This window comes from Haliotis rufescens, unplaced genomic scaffold, assembly GCF_023055435.1.
Source record: "Haliotis rufescens isolate VD_foot unplaced genomic scaffold, xgHalRufe1.0.p SCAF_1, whole genome shotgun sequence".
NCBI lineage: Eukaryota > Metazoa > Mollusca > Gastropoda > Lepetellida > Haliotidae > Haliotis > Haliotis rufescens.
Window position 1 is genome coordinate 32256755 of NW_025963779.1, and position 17266 is coordinate 32274020.

The window sequence follows — 17266 nt, forward strand, 5'->3', positions numbered from 1 at the left end:
CCATCTCAACCTACCTGGTACCCATTTGCTGCTTGGTGAACCAAGGCATATTTCGTACAAAATCACTAGCCAAAGGAATCACCACAAATGCTATATATGCTGTGAAACGTAATTATTCACTACTTCCAGGATCGACTGGTAAAGATCTGGGGTAGAATAAGTCTTCAACAAAAAGGTAAAAGGTGACTATGCTTGTCGTAAGAGGCGACTAACGGGATTGAGTGGTCAAGGCTGCTGGCTTGGTTGATGCATGTCATCGATCCCAATTGTGTGGATCAATGCTCATGATGTCAATCACTTGATTGTCTGGTCCAGACTTGATTATTTACAGACCGCCATCACAGAGCTGGAATATTGCATAGTGCAGTGTTAAATAAGAAAGAAACAAAACTTCTGGGACCGACGTTGCTTAACTTCATCTGAATTGTAAGTCGTTAAAGATGTACACTAGGCACAGGATCATGTACCACCAGATAGTAAATCACCTATGAATGTCCTTTAAAAGCGAATTCATTACAAAATGGTTATCAAAATTAATATTATATCTGTGTGGTCTTCAGATCTCTGAATCCGGAGAGCACAGCAATCTCTATATATTTGAGCCTGTGATAAATAATTTCCTACCCATATAATCCATATAACGTACATTTGTTTTACATTTTCAGTGAGCCAAAGAGGATCCTCATCCTTGCTCATTCTTCTTATGAAACAAAATAGGTCTACTGAATAGATGATGCTTAATCAAACATTATCTTGATCTTTAATAGGTGCATGCATCTCAACACAACAAAATATCAATAATACATTTCCTTTTTAAATCACACATTGATTATGAAACAAGCACAAAACAAAATCATTCAAGCAGATGAAATGTCTCTCGTGCACAAACTATAGATTCCTACAAACTGTCAGAGCTATCAGTTTCTAGATCATTAATTTGGAACAATCTAAATGTTACAATGCAATAGGCTGTACTCTTGTTACATCACACTCAGCAACATACATTTATAACAAAGAAAAGGTAGAATCTTCCAGGTTATTTTACTGTCAAGTCATAAAGGAGAACAGGAGCTGCTGTTATCAATAATGTTTTCATTCCTTACATTGATTGATTGAACAGGCTATCAAACTGACCTGTCTTTCATAAGGGTCTAGACATAAACCAAATTTGTTCAAAATTCATCAATACGTATTCAGGCTATCATCCAGAATATGGCAAGGGTGATGTCAGTTATTGGGTCAAGGGGCTAGACATGACATTTTTGCCAAACCTGGATTGACAGACAAGCCAATACTAGTTTATATAAGTGCCTGTCCAAAGTAAATTTACATGATTTATTCAGGTTAACCATACAGATTACAGCATACATAGTACAGCATACAGATTACAGCATACAGTGTATAGCATACAGTGTACAGCATACGGAGTACAGGATACAGAGTACAGTATACAGCATACAGAGTACAGCATACAGAGTACAGCATACAGGGTACAGCATACAGTGTACAGCATACAGAGTACAGCATACAGAGTACAGCATACAGGGTACAGCATACAGAGTACAGCATACAGAGTACAAGATACAGAGTACAGCATACAGAGTACAGCATACAGTGTACAGCATACAGAGTACAGCATACAGAGTACAGCATACAGAGTACAGGGTACAGCATACAGAGTACAAGATACAGTGTACAGCATACAGAGTACAGCATACAGAGTACAGCATACAGAGTACAGCATACAGACTACATACTACAGCATACAGAGTACAGCATACAGACTACAGCATACAGAGTACAGGATACAGTGTACAGCATACAGAGTACAGCATACAGGATACAGAGTACAGCATACAGGGTACAGCATACAGAGTACAGCATACAGTATACAGCATACAGTGTACAAGTACAGCATACAGTTGCCTAAACATTATTGTACAACATTTGAGATCAATCTCATATTTCAAGAAGCTTGGAAAGTTACAATGATATGTTAAAGATAATAAACAAGTTAGCTAAAACTATTTTAGACAGAGACATACATGACATAAGCATGATAAGTTTGTGAACTGGGCGTAAACTAGTCACACTTGTATCTTTTGTTTCATGCTCATTTCCATAAAACAAGTTTGTAAAGTTGAAACATTTGGGACAGACATGACAGAAGGATGTGCTGCTTCCAACATCTGGCACAAAAATACTAATAATGCATGGCATCTTTATTTTGGTCGCCACAAGAGCAAACTGAAGCATCAGAAAAAAAAACAACTTTTTCTGCACTTAAAACACTTACAGATGAGATGGGGTTTAACATCACGTCCAAGATTATGGCTATGTGTGGCTGCTTGTACTAGTCCGGACTGATGCCGATTTATCGTGTTAGCTCACTGAGATACCATGCCGCAGTTTAACATGAATACCCTACTCAGACACAGTATACTGAATCCGAGCTGACCAGTTCTTGTTTTAGCCCCTTAATGCTGAGCGCCAGACAGGGTAACAACAAGTACCATCTTTTAACGTCTTTTGGTATGACGCGGCCAGGGATCAAACCCCGGACCTTCCGCTCTCCGGGCGGACACTCTACCACTAGGCCACGGAGGCAGTCTGATACACTAGCCAGACACAGCCAGACACTAGCCAGACATTAAACAAGTTAAGGACAAACAGCAGTGCTGTCATCCTCACTAAAAAGGAACTGCACTTCTAAATGTGGAGTTGTCCAACATATGTGAACAAGTCTCTATTTACACAACAGACATCACGTGTGTGACAGTGGCTGCACTGTGATCCAGACAATTCATAGTGGAAGCCTTGTTAAGCAACTTCAGAGCATCCATTCTCACATCCGTCACATCCGACAGCTGGACATGTTTTACTGGTCCCCAGCATCACAATACTCTTTACCTCATCCAGCCAGCACATCCATCCTCACATCTGGCGTGCACACAGCAGTGATGGCAATACTTAATTGCCTGAATACTCATCCACACCTCAATAACTTAATCCAGGTGAAACAGAGTCAGAGTCAGGTAGTATATATAAATCCAGATAACACTAATCAAATACCTGATGCTAAGCGAGTTGAACTCATTTGGTAACAGGGATAATCCCCCTCAGTATGATTCAAACACTGCAGATTACTGTCAGGACAATTACATGCATGTTTGTACACAAGTGACTCAAAATTAATCGTGTAATAGTGATTTATTTTGCATATTCCACGCATATACATAGCAGCCCTCTAAGTAGCGACCATTTTGGTAGCCAAATAAGACTTGACTCTATGATCGGCAAACTAAATTTATCTACTGCTCGCCACTTGAATACCTAAAAGTAAACATAACTGGCAACAATATCTGTTTAAGATAACTGTTTGCGACTAAAAACTTTGCTTTGGCTCCTAAAATATTCATCTTAGGAGCTACCTGGCTGCCTAACAAAAAAACAAACTTAGAGGGATGCGTAGCTTATCAGGACCAATCAGAATCTAATATTTGCCAAATCAAAAGCAGAATACCAGATTATACAAGCACTACTATCAGTATATTCACTATAGACTAGATCCCTCACTAAGTTACACCTTAAACATGAAAGATAAATTGACATGTATATCATGGTGTATATATAAAGAAGAAAATAATTGAATACATTTTTTATTCTAAAATAATCCTGCTGAACATTGCTGAACTGTGAATGAAAAGCTTGCAATTTGTATGTATTACATGCATGAACTTGTATATGTCTATATATTTTGTGACAGACAATGGTGATGCTATTGTTTTGACTGTTGGTGCTAAGAGACACTAAACACTTCAATCACACTTATTATATTACTCAATTCAACTGTATAAATGTAATGTCAATTAGTAAAGTGTTTGCATTACAGAAGCAGACCTATCCCACGCTTTTCTAAAATAGAAAACCCTGTACTCATTGCACTCCGAAAGACCAGAATGTCACAGTGCGCGGCCGACATGTAGTGCATCTCATGACATCACAAGTACACAACACAGCCAAAACATGATGAAGTTATCAAACAAATATTGAAATGTCTCACCTCTGTGGGGATTCCAGGTTAGAGTTGGTGCCAAGCAACCAGTGCTTGTTGTAAGCGACGACCAAATGGATCGGATGGTCAGGCTTGGTGACTTGGCACAGCTGTAACACTATGACACTAGCTGCACACACAGCTGTGGCACTTAACACTAGCTGCTCACACAGCTCTGATACTATAACACTATCTGCACACAGCTGTGACACTATAACACTAGCTGCACACACACCTGTGACACTATAACACTAGCTGCACACACAGCTCTGATACTATAACACTATCTGCACACAGCTGTGACACTATAACACAAGCTGCACAAACAGCTGTGGCACTATAACACTAGCTGCACACAAAGCTGCTGTGACACCATACCACTTGCTGGAACCTCTGAGCTCTGACACTAAAACAATGATAACACCAGCTGCAACCACTGAGCTCTGACACCAAAGCCATGATAACACCAGCTGCAACCACTGAGCTCTGACACTAAAACCATGATAACACAAGCTGCAACCACTGAGCTCTGACACTAAAACCATGATAACACCAGCTGCAACCACTGAGCTCTGACATTAAAGTCATGATAACACAAGCTGCAACCACTGAGAGAATGTTAATCCTAACACATGGGTAACCCTGACGAGACAATGAAGGCCTTCAACAGAGCTGTCATCTGGGGACATAGGTTGAAAGACAGTCATGTATATTCATGAGGAGAGCATGTTAGCAAGATACGAGTCTGAGTGCTCTCCTCATCCCAAGGGACGGCAAGAAATAGATGTGCATTATCTGCATGCTGGTGTTCTTGCTGATCAAACTGTTCCCCTTGCAGGCTGCTGTATGTATTCTGTACAGTGTTATTGAAACATGCTTACCTGACTTAATGAATGTACTACCCAGGTTCCTGTACAACAAAGCAATCATACGGCTAGAAGGGTTACAAAGCTTACACTTTCACATACACTTACGGTAAATTAGGCCCCTGAATTACCTTTTCTATCTTGGTTCTGACCGTTTTGTTTTGCATCCTAGTCTTTTATTTCCAGATTTTCACATATGACCAGGTCGGACGACGTTAGACACGTTTCGCTGCCATAGCTATGTCATGATTTCAACCAGGTAGACATGTGAATGTTAATATTTATGACCATTTCAATGATATAGAAATTAGAAAAAGCAAGAGAATAATCATTAAGTAGATTTTTTCCAATATGATAAACAAAGGCTTAAACAATTTGTGGGGAACAATATCATAGAAACGCCATGCTACTTTGGGTGTATTGAGACAGCTGTTGTGATTATTGGTCATGAGTACATCAGATTCAGTTCAAGTGTGTCTAACCTTGATTATCAAACATGCAGTTGTCATGTGGTCTTGCAATATGGATATTCATTATATACTTCAGCATGTTCAGTGTGAAAGACTGAATTTTCTGAAGTTGAAAAAAGGGATATTTTTCATTGCAGTGAACATTACACTTGCTATTGCAATGCCGTGAACATTTCACTTGATATTTCATTGTAGTGAACATAACACTTGATATTTCAATGCAGTGAACATATCACTTGATATTTCACTGCAGTGAACATAACACCAAGTCTTTTAGACCATTTTGAAACTATACAAGTGAAAGCATATCTCCCTTGCTATCACTTTTGATACATTTTGTTTATTTGTTTAATGCCACACTCAGCAATATTCCACCTATATAATGCCAGCCTGTAAAATAATCAGATAGTGTTATAGTGCCACAGCTGTGTGTGCAGTTAGTGTTATAGTGCCTCAGCTGTGTGAGCAGCTAGTGTTCTAGTGCCACAGCTGTGTGAGCAGCTAGTGTTATTATAGTGCCACAGCTGTGTGAGCAGCTAGTGTTATTATAATGCCACAGCTGTGTGAGCAGCTTGTGTTATGGTGTCACAGCTGTGTGAGCAGCTAGTGTCATAGTGCCACAGCTGTGTGAGCAGCTTGTGTTATGGTGCCACAGCTGTGTGAGCAGCTAGTGTTATTATAGTGCCACAGCTGTGTGAGGGCTAGTGTTATTATAATGCCACAGCTGTGTGAGCAGCTTGTGTTATGGTGTCACAATTGTGTGAGCAGCTAGTGTTATAGTGCCACAGCTGTGTGAGCAGCTTGTGTTGTGGTGTCACAGCTGTGTAAGCAGCTAGTGTTATTATAGTGCCACAGCTGTGTGAGCAGCTTGTGTTGTGGTGTCACAGCTGTGTGAGCAGCTAGTGTTATTAAAGTGCCACAGCTGTGTGAGCAGCTTGTGTTGTGGTGTCACAATTGTGTCAGCAGCTAGTGTCATAGTGCCACAGCTGTGTGAGCAGCTATAGTGCCACAGCTGTGTGAGCAGCTATAGTGCCACAGCTGTGTGAGCAGCTTGTGTTATGGTGTCACAATTGTGTGTGCAGCTAGTGTTATAGTGCCACAGCTATGTGTGCAGCTGGTGTTATAGTGCCAGTTGTGTGAGCAGCTAGTGTTATGGTGTCACAGCTGTGTGAGCAGCTTGTGTTATTGTGGCACAGCTGTGTGAGCAGCTTGTGTTATGGTGTCACAATTGTGTGTGTAGCTAGTGTTATGGTGCCACAGCTGTGTGTGCAGCTAGTGTTATAGTGCCAGTTGTGTGAGCAGCTGGTGTTATGGTGTCACAATTGTGTGTGCAGCTAGTGCTATAGTGTCACAGCTGTGTGTGCAGTTAGTGTTAAAGTGTGGTGAGGGGTTTAAAGTTGTATTCAAGATTATTGCACTTATACAGTGACATGCATGCACATGGGTGTGTTTGGCTGCTTGTACTAATCTGAACTAATGCCGATTTTATAGTGCTAGCCCACTGAGATACAATGCTGCAGTTTAATATGGATACCCCACTCAGACACATTTTACTGACTTCGAGCTGACCAGTCCTTGTTTTAGCCCCTAATGCTGAGCATAACAACAAGTACCTGCTAATAATTCCAGCTACATGTATATGGCAATGGCTTGTAAGTAATCTAATCTGGGCCAGACAAACCGGTGATTGATAGTATCATCATATCCCACACTGTCGGTGTATGAAGCTATCCTTGGACTTAACATGTCCTCACCATAATTCACTTGTCTTGGGCTAGCAGACTTATAACATGAATTTCAAAAGCTGCATGGAAATAATTGTGCATGTATTTTTTAAAAACAAAGAAAAAAGACTTTTGAATATCGTGACAAACAAACATAGCTGCTGTAACCCATAAAATGTCAGTAATAATTAAATAATAAATATGTACTGACATGATTGAACACATTTGTCCAAAAGAAAACCTAAATACTGCAATACATGTCCATCGCTCATAATCCAAGCCCTGACCTTGGCCTTCACTCAGTATCGCCTGGCATGAGAGTATTAAACAATAATCACAGACATCACAATCGCACACAATAAAAGCTCAGCTCTGTAAATGTCATTCATCATGTGTTCATATCTTGAACATGTTGAACTGGTTTGGTAAATGGTCGCTGTATGGCGGGCGAGGCAGACGAGGACAGTAAGATTCTGTAACCTTAGAAAACCATAATACGGACATAAATCTTCCCTGTCAATAGTGATGAGAATTGGTAGAGTTTCAACATTGATCATTGGTCATAATCCATTTATTCCAAGCAATCTTCAATCATAATTTTCCACATAATTCTTTCATGTCCCAATACAATTTGTTATCAAGGACTTCAAGTCTAATTGCTTAAATGAATAAGGATCATGGTTTCAAAAAGGATTAATGCTTTTGTGCAAACATGTTTCCATTGAATCCAACATTGTTCAATGAAAATTACATTTAATAACAAATAATATATTGCTCCAGATTCAATTATCATTCATCATCAGAACATCACTGTCAAAAATAAAATAGATGTTTACCTAATCAGCGATAGAAACTAACATTTTTAGTCCACTAGTCCTTATAATGATAACATATAGCAAAACCCTTAAAAATGGCAAGTTTCTACTAGTCCTTATGATACCTTAACTATTGGGCAGTTTGGCAAGGACTACAGGACTGGTGCCAATTTCTAACACTGCTTAATCCATATGGAAGAAGAGACTTATCTAGAATTCCAAAACTTTTAGGTACTTCATCAATACATTTCAATAATGTTAAACTAAGCATAATTGCCTCTTCCTCTATACTGGTTACCTCAACATAGCCAGAACATTAGTTGGAACTATAACGACGTGAAATGGTTCATTCCGATTAGGGAATTTTTAATGACATGCTGCAGACTGCCAAATATTGGCATCTGAGCATATGGAGCAGGCCTCATAAGGTTACTCCCTGTAGAAGCAGGTTGAGATGTACCGGTGTGTTATCATGGTTTGGTTCCCTCTACTATCAGCAAGTAGATGGATCAGTGAATTGGTGAAACCATATCAGAATATTGATAAGCTAAGGTCACTCATGCCGTACACGTTCTTTTGATAGTTGTAAAGTAATTTTCCCAAATAATACACCTAAATTTGTCAAATATTTGATTTATTCATGCTTATTAAATACATTTGGGATGGCATTTATCTGTTACTGGGATGTGTTCTAGAAGACAGGTGAGACATAGCATACTTATATACCATTATCAGTCCAAGTGATAAGCACAATAAAGCATATGCATGACCAATATTGATAAAGGTACTTGAATCTTGTACAGATTTTGTCAACCCTAAAAAAAATGGAAAAATAAAATAAAAGGATTAAGTTAATTAGTCAAGATCATCCTCGGCAAATTAAGTCCTTGGGCAAGTCAGTCATAAATATTATCTTACTAAATATGTGTCAAATGAAATTTGAATTTATTATCTATGGAGTGAAGACAAAGTTACCACAGAGGTGAAACAATTTAGGATGGATTAATTCTAAATAAATATACAAGTTTTGCCAAAAGATGATCATCATGCCATTGAACAGGGCATGACTAACATGCACACTTCCATCACTGCATGTACCACCCATCTACACGAATAACTTGTAATTAGTTACAGTTGCATGAAACAGAGAGAGGAGTGCAGGGGTGCACAGCCACACCACACTGCACCCCTCCACACCACACCACACCACACCACACCACACCACACCACACCCCTCCACACACCACACACCACACCACACCACACCACACCACACGTCACACCACACCACGCCACGCCACGCCACACTGCACCCCTCCACACCACACCACGCCACACCACACCACACACCCCTCCTCACCATACACCACACCACACCACACCACACCGCCATGCCACGCCACGCCACACCACACCACGCCACACCATTCCACACCACACCACACAACCACGCCACGCCACAACCACGCCACGCCACACACCACGCCACGCCACGCCACACCACACCACAACGCCACGCCACAACCATGCCACGCCACGCCACGCCACGCCATAACCATGCCACGCAACGCCACAACCACGCCACACCACACGCCACACCACACGCCACGCCACGCCACGCCACAACCACGCCACGCCACACCACGCCACAACCACACCACGCCACGCCACGCCACGCCACGCCACGCCAAGCCACACACCACACCACACCACACCACACCACACACCACCACGCCACAACCACGCCACGCCACGCCACGCCTCGCCACACACCACACCCATCCACACCACACCACACCACACCACACAACACCGAATAACCATTCCATTTCAAACCAAACTACCCCCCCATTCCACCCTACACCGCACCTGACCCACTCCAAACCACTCCATCCACACATCACCAAACCCGCCATGACCACATTCACACAGCACCACACTGCCCACAACCACATCCAGGATCCCAAACAACATTCACTCACTAATTCCATCCTTCTCAAATCAATTACACTAACAACCAAAGACTGCTTTTAGTAACCTAAATGACACACAACAATATCATTGAAACATTATTCCTCAGAGAATGACCATAACAGGTATATATAGCACTGTTCTCTGTCCATAATGACACTGTGGTCGAATACCACATCCCAGGGTTCCTCAGGGAAAATTTATTAACAACTACGTAACATAATGTCCTTTTGTTTCCTTCCGACAGTGGAACTTTGTGGTGTTCCAAGATAACACATTGTTCCTCAAAACTACATCCGAAACAAGAACAATGCCTTTTGTTTTGTTTTCTTTACTACAATTACTCCATTGTTAGGTTACTGATCACTGATCAATAATTGTATTTGTACCTATAAATATCAAACAATAGTTATCATTGTGAATAATTCTAAGAATACCACCTCTATCACATCAGTGCCATAAATTCCTGTTTATGCTGAGAACCACACTATAAATTTTTATAAATTTTCAACAGACGTCCACCACACTGCCAATATATCCATAGTTGTGAGGGAAACCCTATCCCTTGCCAGAGGCGCCACTGCGCATGCGCAAGGCGGGAATCTAGTCACTTCTTTCAACCCATACTCTCATCAACTAGATGCAGATATTTGGGGAGGTGGGAGGGATTAATTCCTGATGTGATAGAGGTGGTATTCTTAGAATTATTCACAATGATAACTATTGTTTGATAATTCTTGTGAATACCTCACCTCTATCACATCAGTGCCAGTATACACCAGAGGGACCGGTGGGTTCTGGTATCTAGCATCCCATAGATATTTGGCTAGTGGAGTGGTAAAACCAAGGATTATATGCCAAAAGGGGTCTTAAACGGATGTGTCTAATAGTCTACTTACAAGACTTAGACGTATATAATTTTCAAGGTGTCATGTGAAGGGTATATGTATATTCCCTTGTGATACTTAGACTTTTTGTGACGTCGCTTCCTGTGATGACGTCATCTGTGACGTCACTTCCGGTGATGACGTCATCTGTGACGTCACTTCCGGTGTCACTATTCTCCCGTATCACTTATGACGTGGTTTACCGTTATGCCCTTTTTGGATAGTGATATTTAACGTATCTTAACGTTTCTCCGGTGTGATGACTCCTATGACGTCACTTCCGGTGGTAATACATTAACCTTCCTATCATGTAGATTACCGTATATCACTTAATCCTTCGATCTCTGATTTCAGTGTTGACATTTGCCCTGTTTTACTAACTCAATAGCGCAGTCCAGTAACAAAGTACAACTTACCCTGAGTTCCTGAGGTACTTCTGAAATCTTCACCCCCCCCCCCCTCTCTTTTCCCTTTCCTGGAAGAGGGAGGGAACAGGTTACTTTATTTGGTAACTATCACCTGGGCGGCCACCAAAGGCCCCAGAGTGTATAGTCCATTTAGATCGGTCTGTATGTCTCGTAAGTAAAAGTTTGAAAAGGTGTTGTGGGACTTCCACTGGCAGCTGGCCACGATTTGTTCGATGGATGCAGTATTCCATGTGGCTAGGCTTGTTGCCAGTGCTCTGATTTCGTGGGGTCTGCAGCTACCCCAAATCGGAGTTGAGATTTGTGCCGTTTTATAGCTATCTGTGATAGCTGTTTTTAGCCATCCCGCTACAGTGCCCTTTGCGATGTCCTTTTCTGACGAGGGCTTGCAAGAGATAAATAGGCGTTTTCTCTGCTTTCTGTGGGGTTGAGTCGCTGTGATAAAATATCTCAAGGCTCTTATGGGGCAAAGCAATCTATCCGGGAAGTCCACACTTTTACTTAAGGCTGGAATTGTGTATTGCCGATGTCCGAGTGGGCCGAAGGTTGACGACTGGTTTTTGGCAATAAATTCAGGGAGCGATCTGAACGACACTGATTTCCATTCTTTGGTATGGGTTACAGTGGAGATGTCAATAGCGTGTAGTTCTGACACGCGAGCCGCCGTAGCCATGGCTAAGAGAAAAGCAGTTTTCTTGGAGACTGATAGTAATGTCGCACTACTCATGGGTTCATACGGTGCTTTCATCAATGCCGACAATACTATAGATAGATCCCATTTAGGAAAAGTACGTGGTACTTTTATATCTTCCAGGGCAAAAGACTTCATAAGTCGATTTAGTACTGGATGGGTACCTATAGATAGGTCATCGTGTTGTAATACTGATGACAGGGCTGATCTATATCCTTCGATAGTGCCGTGTCGTAATTTCTTGTCATTTCTGAGATGGAGCAAGAAATCGGCTACTATAGGTATGGTTATATCTCCATGTAACTGTTTTCCTCTTCTCCATTCGACGAACTTGTCCCATCTGTTATTGTATAATGCAGATGAGGTTGGTCTCCATGAGCTAGCCACTCTTTGTGCAGCTGATTCAGAGTAACCGGCTGCTTGCATCTTATGCGAGATAACTTCCAAGCGTGAAGATGGAGGTTGTCGAGGCGGCCGTAAAATATGTCCGTCTTTGGTTGTCTCAATAGGTCGGGACGTACTGGGAGTTTCAGAGGTACTTCTAGCAGCAGTTGTAGGAGTCTCGGAAACCAAGCCCTTTTTGGCCAGGCCGGGGCTATGAGGATTATGACACAGTCCGTTTCCTCTATTTTCCTCAGTACTCTGTCTAGGAGAGCCCATGGGGGAAATGCGTAAGCAAACATTCCGTTCCATTCCATGGAGAGCGCATCGACTTGGAGTGCTAGTGGGTCTGGTACCGGGCTGACATAGACTGGTAGTTTGTTGTTGAGACATGTGGCGAATAGATCTATGTTTGGACTGTCCCATACCTGGGTTATCCACTTGAACACCTCGGGATGTAGTGACCATTCTGTGGGTACTATCTTGTTCTTCCGGGATAGGTAATCTGCTAGTATATTTAGCTTGCCCGGAATGTGTCTTACTTCGATCTTGCAACTCACTGAGTCTACCAAGGCATATAAACGTGTAACCTCCTTCAGTAAAGGCTGAGATCTTGTGCCTCCTTGGTGCTGTATGTAAGCGACCACGGTTGAGTTGTCTGTAGCTATCTTCACTGACGAGTGGTGTAGACGATCTAGCCAAGCTGTTAATGCTAGATATATTGCTCTCATTTCTAGACAATTGATGTGCAGCTCTTTGTCTTGGGAGGACCATTTCCCTTGAATGGTGACATCGTCCATATGGGCACCCCAACCCTCTCCTGATGCATCTGTGTAGAGTTGATGTAGGGGGGTGGGGTAGTTTAGTGGAATACCTGGCATGACATTTTGACGATCTAGCCACCAAAGGAGTTCTGAGATTCGAACTTCTGGGGGTTGGATTAGTGCTTCCAGCTCTAGGTTCTTGGTGGTGTTCATCCAAATCTGCAAGGACCGCAATTGTAGCCTGCCTCTGTAGGTTAGGTCTTGGATAGATGTGAGCGTGCCTAGGCAAGACATCCACCACCTTCTCGACTTGACGGGCTGATCGAGTGCGCTCGTAATCATGTGCTGTACCCTTGCATATCTGTCCTCTGGGGGTGCGACTATGCCTTTGTCTAGAATAAATCTTGCGCCGATGTAAGTGATGGTCTGTGTGGGTACTAGCTCTGATTTTTGAGAGTGAACCAGGAAACCTAAATGTGTGAGAAGTTGGATGAGACACACTGTGTTTAGACTGAGTTGTGATTTGTCCTGATCGACCGATAGGAAATCGTCTATATATCCGTGCAGCCTTATGAGCTTCATATGGGCGAACCCAATGACGGGATTGGTGATCCTGGTGAATAACCATGGGGCGATGGAAATGCCGAATGGTAGTACTCTGAACTGGTATCTCTGACCGTTGACAGCGAATCGTAGGTATCGACGATGGCTTGGATGGATGGGGACGTGAAGATATGCGTCTTGGAGATCTATGCTTATCATCCAATCTGCTTGTCTTAGGGAATTCTTTAACTTCTTTATAGATTCCATCTGAAATGTGGGTGGTTTTTCCAGGTAATCTTTGTTCAGAGTTTTTAGGTCTATTATTAATCTCATCTGTGAAGAATTCTTCTTCGGTACCAGAAAAACTGGGGAGTAGAATCCGAGGGTGGTGTCTGACTCCTCTAGGGTGCTGATAGCTCCTTTTGTGAGTAATTCTTGTATGGCCACTTCTGCTGCGATGAGCTTGGGTCCTGATAGCTGGAATCGGGGTCCGGTAGGATGAATGACTAGTTTTGGTCGTTTTAAGAAGTGAAGTTTGTAGCCTCTTCTTATTACTTCGATTAACCATGAGTCGTCTGTGATGGTCTCCCAGTTGTCTGCGTACTGCATAAGACGGCCCCCGACAGGCCCTGGGATAGGATGAGATTTGAACTTGGGAAGTCTTGAGTCGATGTTTGTAAGGTTGGCTAGTTCGACTGGATTTGGAATAGACTTGTCCTTGGTCTTCCGTAATGCTAAATCGTTGTCCGTAGGGCAGGCGAAGTCGGTAGGATCTGGATGGGTCTGTAGATTTATGGTGAAGTCATCTCCGGAGGGGGCCCCTACAGGAACTGCCTCTTCCTCTGCCAAGTCCTTTCTGTGAAGTGGGAAGATCAACTTTGGAGCTCTTGTACCTGGGTTGATACGATCTGTTTCTCTGTGTAGAGGCTCGAAAAGAATCCCGGCTGGGCTGTTCACGTCGGGGTCCAGGACTCCGTCGCTGGGGTCGAGTAACCGCCGGTTGTCTCTGTAACTTGGATGCTAATGAGATGGTGGATTCCTGAAATCTCTGGTTAGTTGAAGAGATAATGGCTTCCTTCACCGACTTCAGTCTACCGTTGAAAATCTGCGATGACGTAATGGGCTGTGACATCATGGATCTCTTTAAGGGGTCTGGCATCACATGATGAACTTGCTGAAGTAAGTGTCTTCTTTGCATGATCAAAAACTGCGATGACATCCATACTTGAGTTGATAGGAGGTCTTCCTGCATCTTCAGTATGTGGTCTAACGAGCTGTGGATAAATCCCGTCTTCTGACTAGTCATCTCCGTGGAAGTGTCTAAGGTAAGATCTTCGCTCTGGTTGCACGGTGGTATGACATGGCGAATACCAGCTGCTAACCAGTTGATGTAAGAACTGGTATTCATCATTTGTCTATTGACCCTATCTAAGCTCTTGATCTTGGACATATCAATGCGCATATTGGGGTTAGGTTTCTTAACCAGATCGAAGTAATCTTCGTCAATGCTAGGCTGTAGTGAGAACGGATCATCATGTGTTTTGTAAGCAGATTTTATAAATACAGGTCTCAGTTTCGCACTAGGTCCCGCTGAACAATTCAATTGATTTTCAATTTTCTTGATGACGTCATCCAAATATGACGGAGGGGGAAGCGTATGGTATGGTTCGGTCCCTTTATCGGGTCCCTCATATCCTGCACGTTCAATCAAGGGTTTAACGGGTGTACAGTCCTGATCTGGTTTTAATGTGGGCATTAGTTCATAAAGTTCTGCTAAGATGTCTCTAAGGGAGTAATTGTTTGATCTAAAATCCTCCTCTATAGCAGTGTCCCCATAGCCTGAATGCTCCTGTGTAGATCGGCACCCCCTACTCTGGCTGTGCTGGGAGTGGGTCGTATGGCTGAGGGTATCGTAATCCCGGCCGTCTAATTTACGACAAGCTGTGCGAGAATCACGTGGTCTATAACTGTATGGTGATGTCATATTTCCCTCGCTTTCTTCGCCCGTATAACAGGACTGTGTGGCAGTATGAGAGGGTGCACGCTTAGGATTACTATCCTGATATGCACGAGCTTTGTCAGTGCGTCTATCATAGTGGCTTGACGGTGATTGGTGCGTATTTCTATGCATACTTCGGTGTGAAGACCGTGATTCACGGTGATCCCTATGGTATGCGTGGTAGGGAGAAGATCTATGAGATTCTCGGTCTCTTAGTATAATTCTCCTACTGTCCTCATAGTCTGATTCATCGTAACCTTGCTTTACATGTCTGCTGTATGAGGGTGTACTGCCATATTCAGCCTTAGATCTCTGTTTACTCTCGTGATCGATCCCTGATTGGCCAAGCCGAGTTTGATTAACTGATTCTTTTAGATCTGAGATTTCTCGAGACATAGATTGCATGCGTGTGTCAATCATAACAGACATAGAATTTGTTATTCTTTCCGTGAACTCATTTACGTTAAAGGGGGAACGCGGCAGAGGGTGAAAGTCGTTAGTTTCTGTCCAAACTCGACGATCGACCGTACCAGACGTTGCCGGATGCAAGTTAGAGGTACTTTCTGATTGACCTGTAACATGCATCTGCTCCTCAACATTATAGGGAGAGTGGGATGAGCGACGTGATCTCTTCTCCTCATAAGGTGAGATGGCGCCCTCGCGCGACACTCGCTTGTCACCCACGTGATTAATTTTTGCCGCCTCGGGCTTAATCACTTGTTTTCTTGATGTAGATGCTCTAGTGACTTTCTTAAAATCGGGATTTTTGATCCATGCCTTGGAGAGCTTGTCAAATTTTTCTTTTGACAGATGCTCGCAATAACTGCACCTTGACTTCTGTGTACAGCTGCTTTTCTTGCATGCGAGACATCTAGGGTGAGGATCCCCCGGAGCTTGGTGTTGTCCACAGCCCGAACAGACAGGTGTCTGCTTATGAGATGAAGATCTCATCCCACAACACCTTTCTTAACTAATTACTTACTAGAGACTCCGATCTTCTATACCCCCGTTCTGCTTGTAGAACTGCTCTTTGCTTGTAATCTATGAAGCTTGAGATGATCTAATGCTTGTAGTGTGGAACGCAATCACGTGTTCGGATGTGCAACAAAAAAATTTTCCTTGTTGTCATCAGGACACACAGGAAAGAAGTGACTAGATTCCCGCCTTGCGCATGCGCAGTGGCGCCTCTGGCAAGGGATAGGGTTTCCCTCACAACTATGGATATATTGGCAGTGTGGTGGACGTCTGTTGAAAATTTATAAAAATTTATAGTGTGGTTCTCAGCATAAACAGGAATTTATGGCACTGATGTGATAGAGGTGAGGTATTCACAAGAATTAAAGCTTTCTATCATGTTTATATATATACTGTGTTCATATATAAAAATATATGTGTAAAATACTAAAGTCAAAAGATGAGTCATATAATTTACTCAACATGTTTCACGAATGTGATTTCCAAAAGTACATTTATACTGTTACACTGTTTTGATGCCACAAACAAAAATACAGAAATAAGTATTGTAGTGGCAGGAAAATGTACAATAATTGTATAAAATAATTCAATTATTTGACACCATTTAACTTTGGTTTTGAAAGTATTGATAAAATAGTTTTCTTTTATCTTTCTCAGTGCATCATTTTCACATTTGTAAAACGGGCATATCACAAAATTTG

The 17266-nt window shown here is 42.4% G+C and overlaps 1 protein-coding gene across 1 annotated transcript in view; it reads right to left on the minus strand.

Annotated features, from left to right (window-relative positions):
- The window catches only part of LOC124110953 (oxidation resistance protein 1-like), a 136463-nt gene that overhangs the window by 91247 nt on the left and 27950 nt on the right, over positions 1-17266 (minus strand). The gene's annotated exons all lie outside the window — the stretch shown is intronic.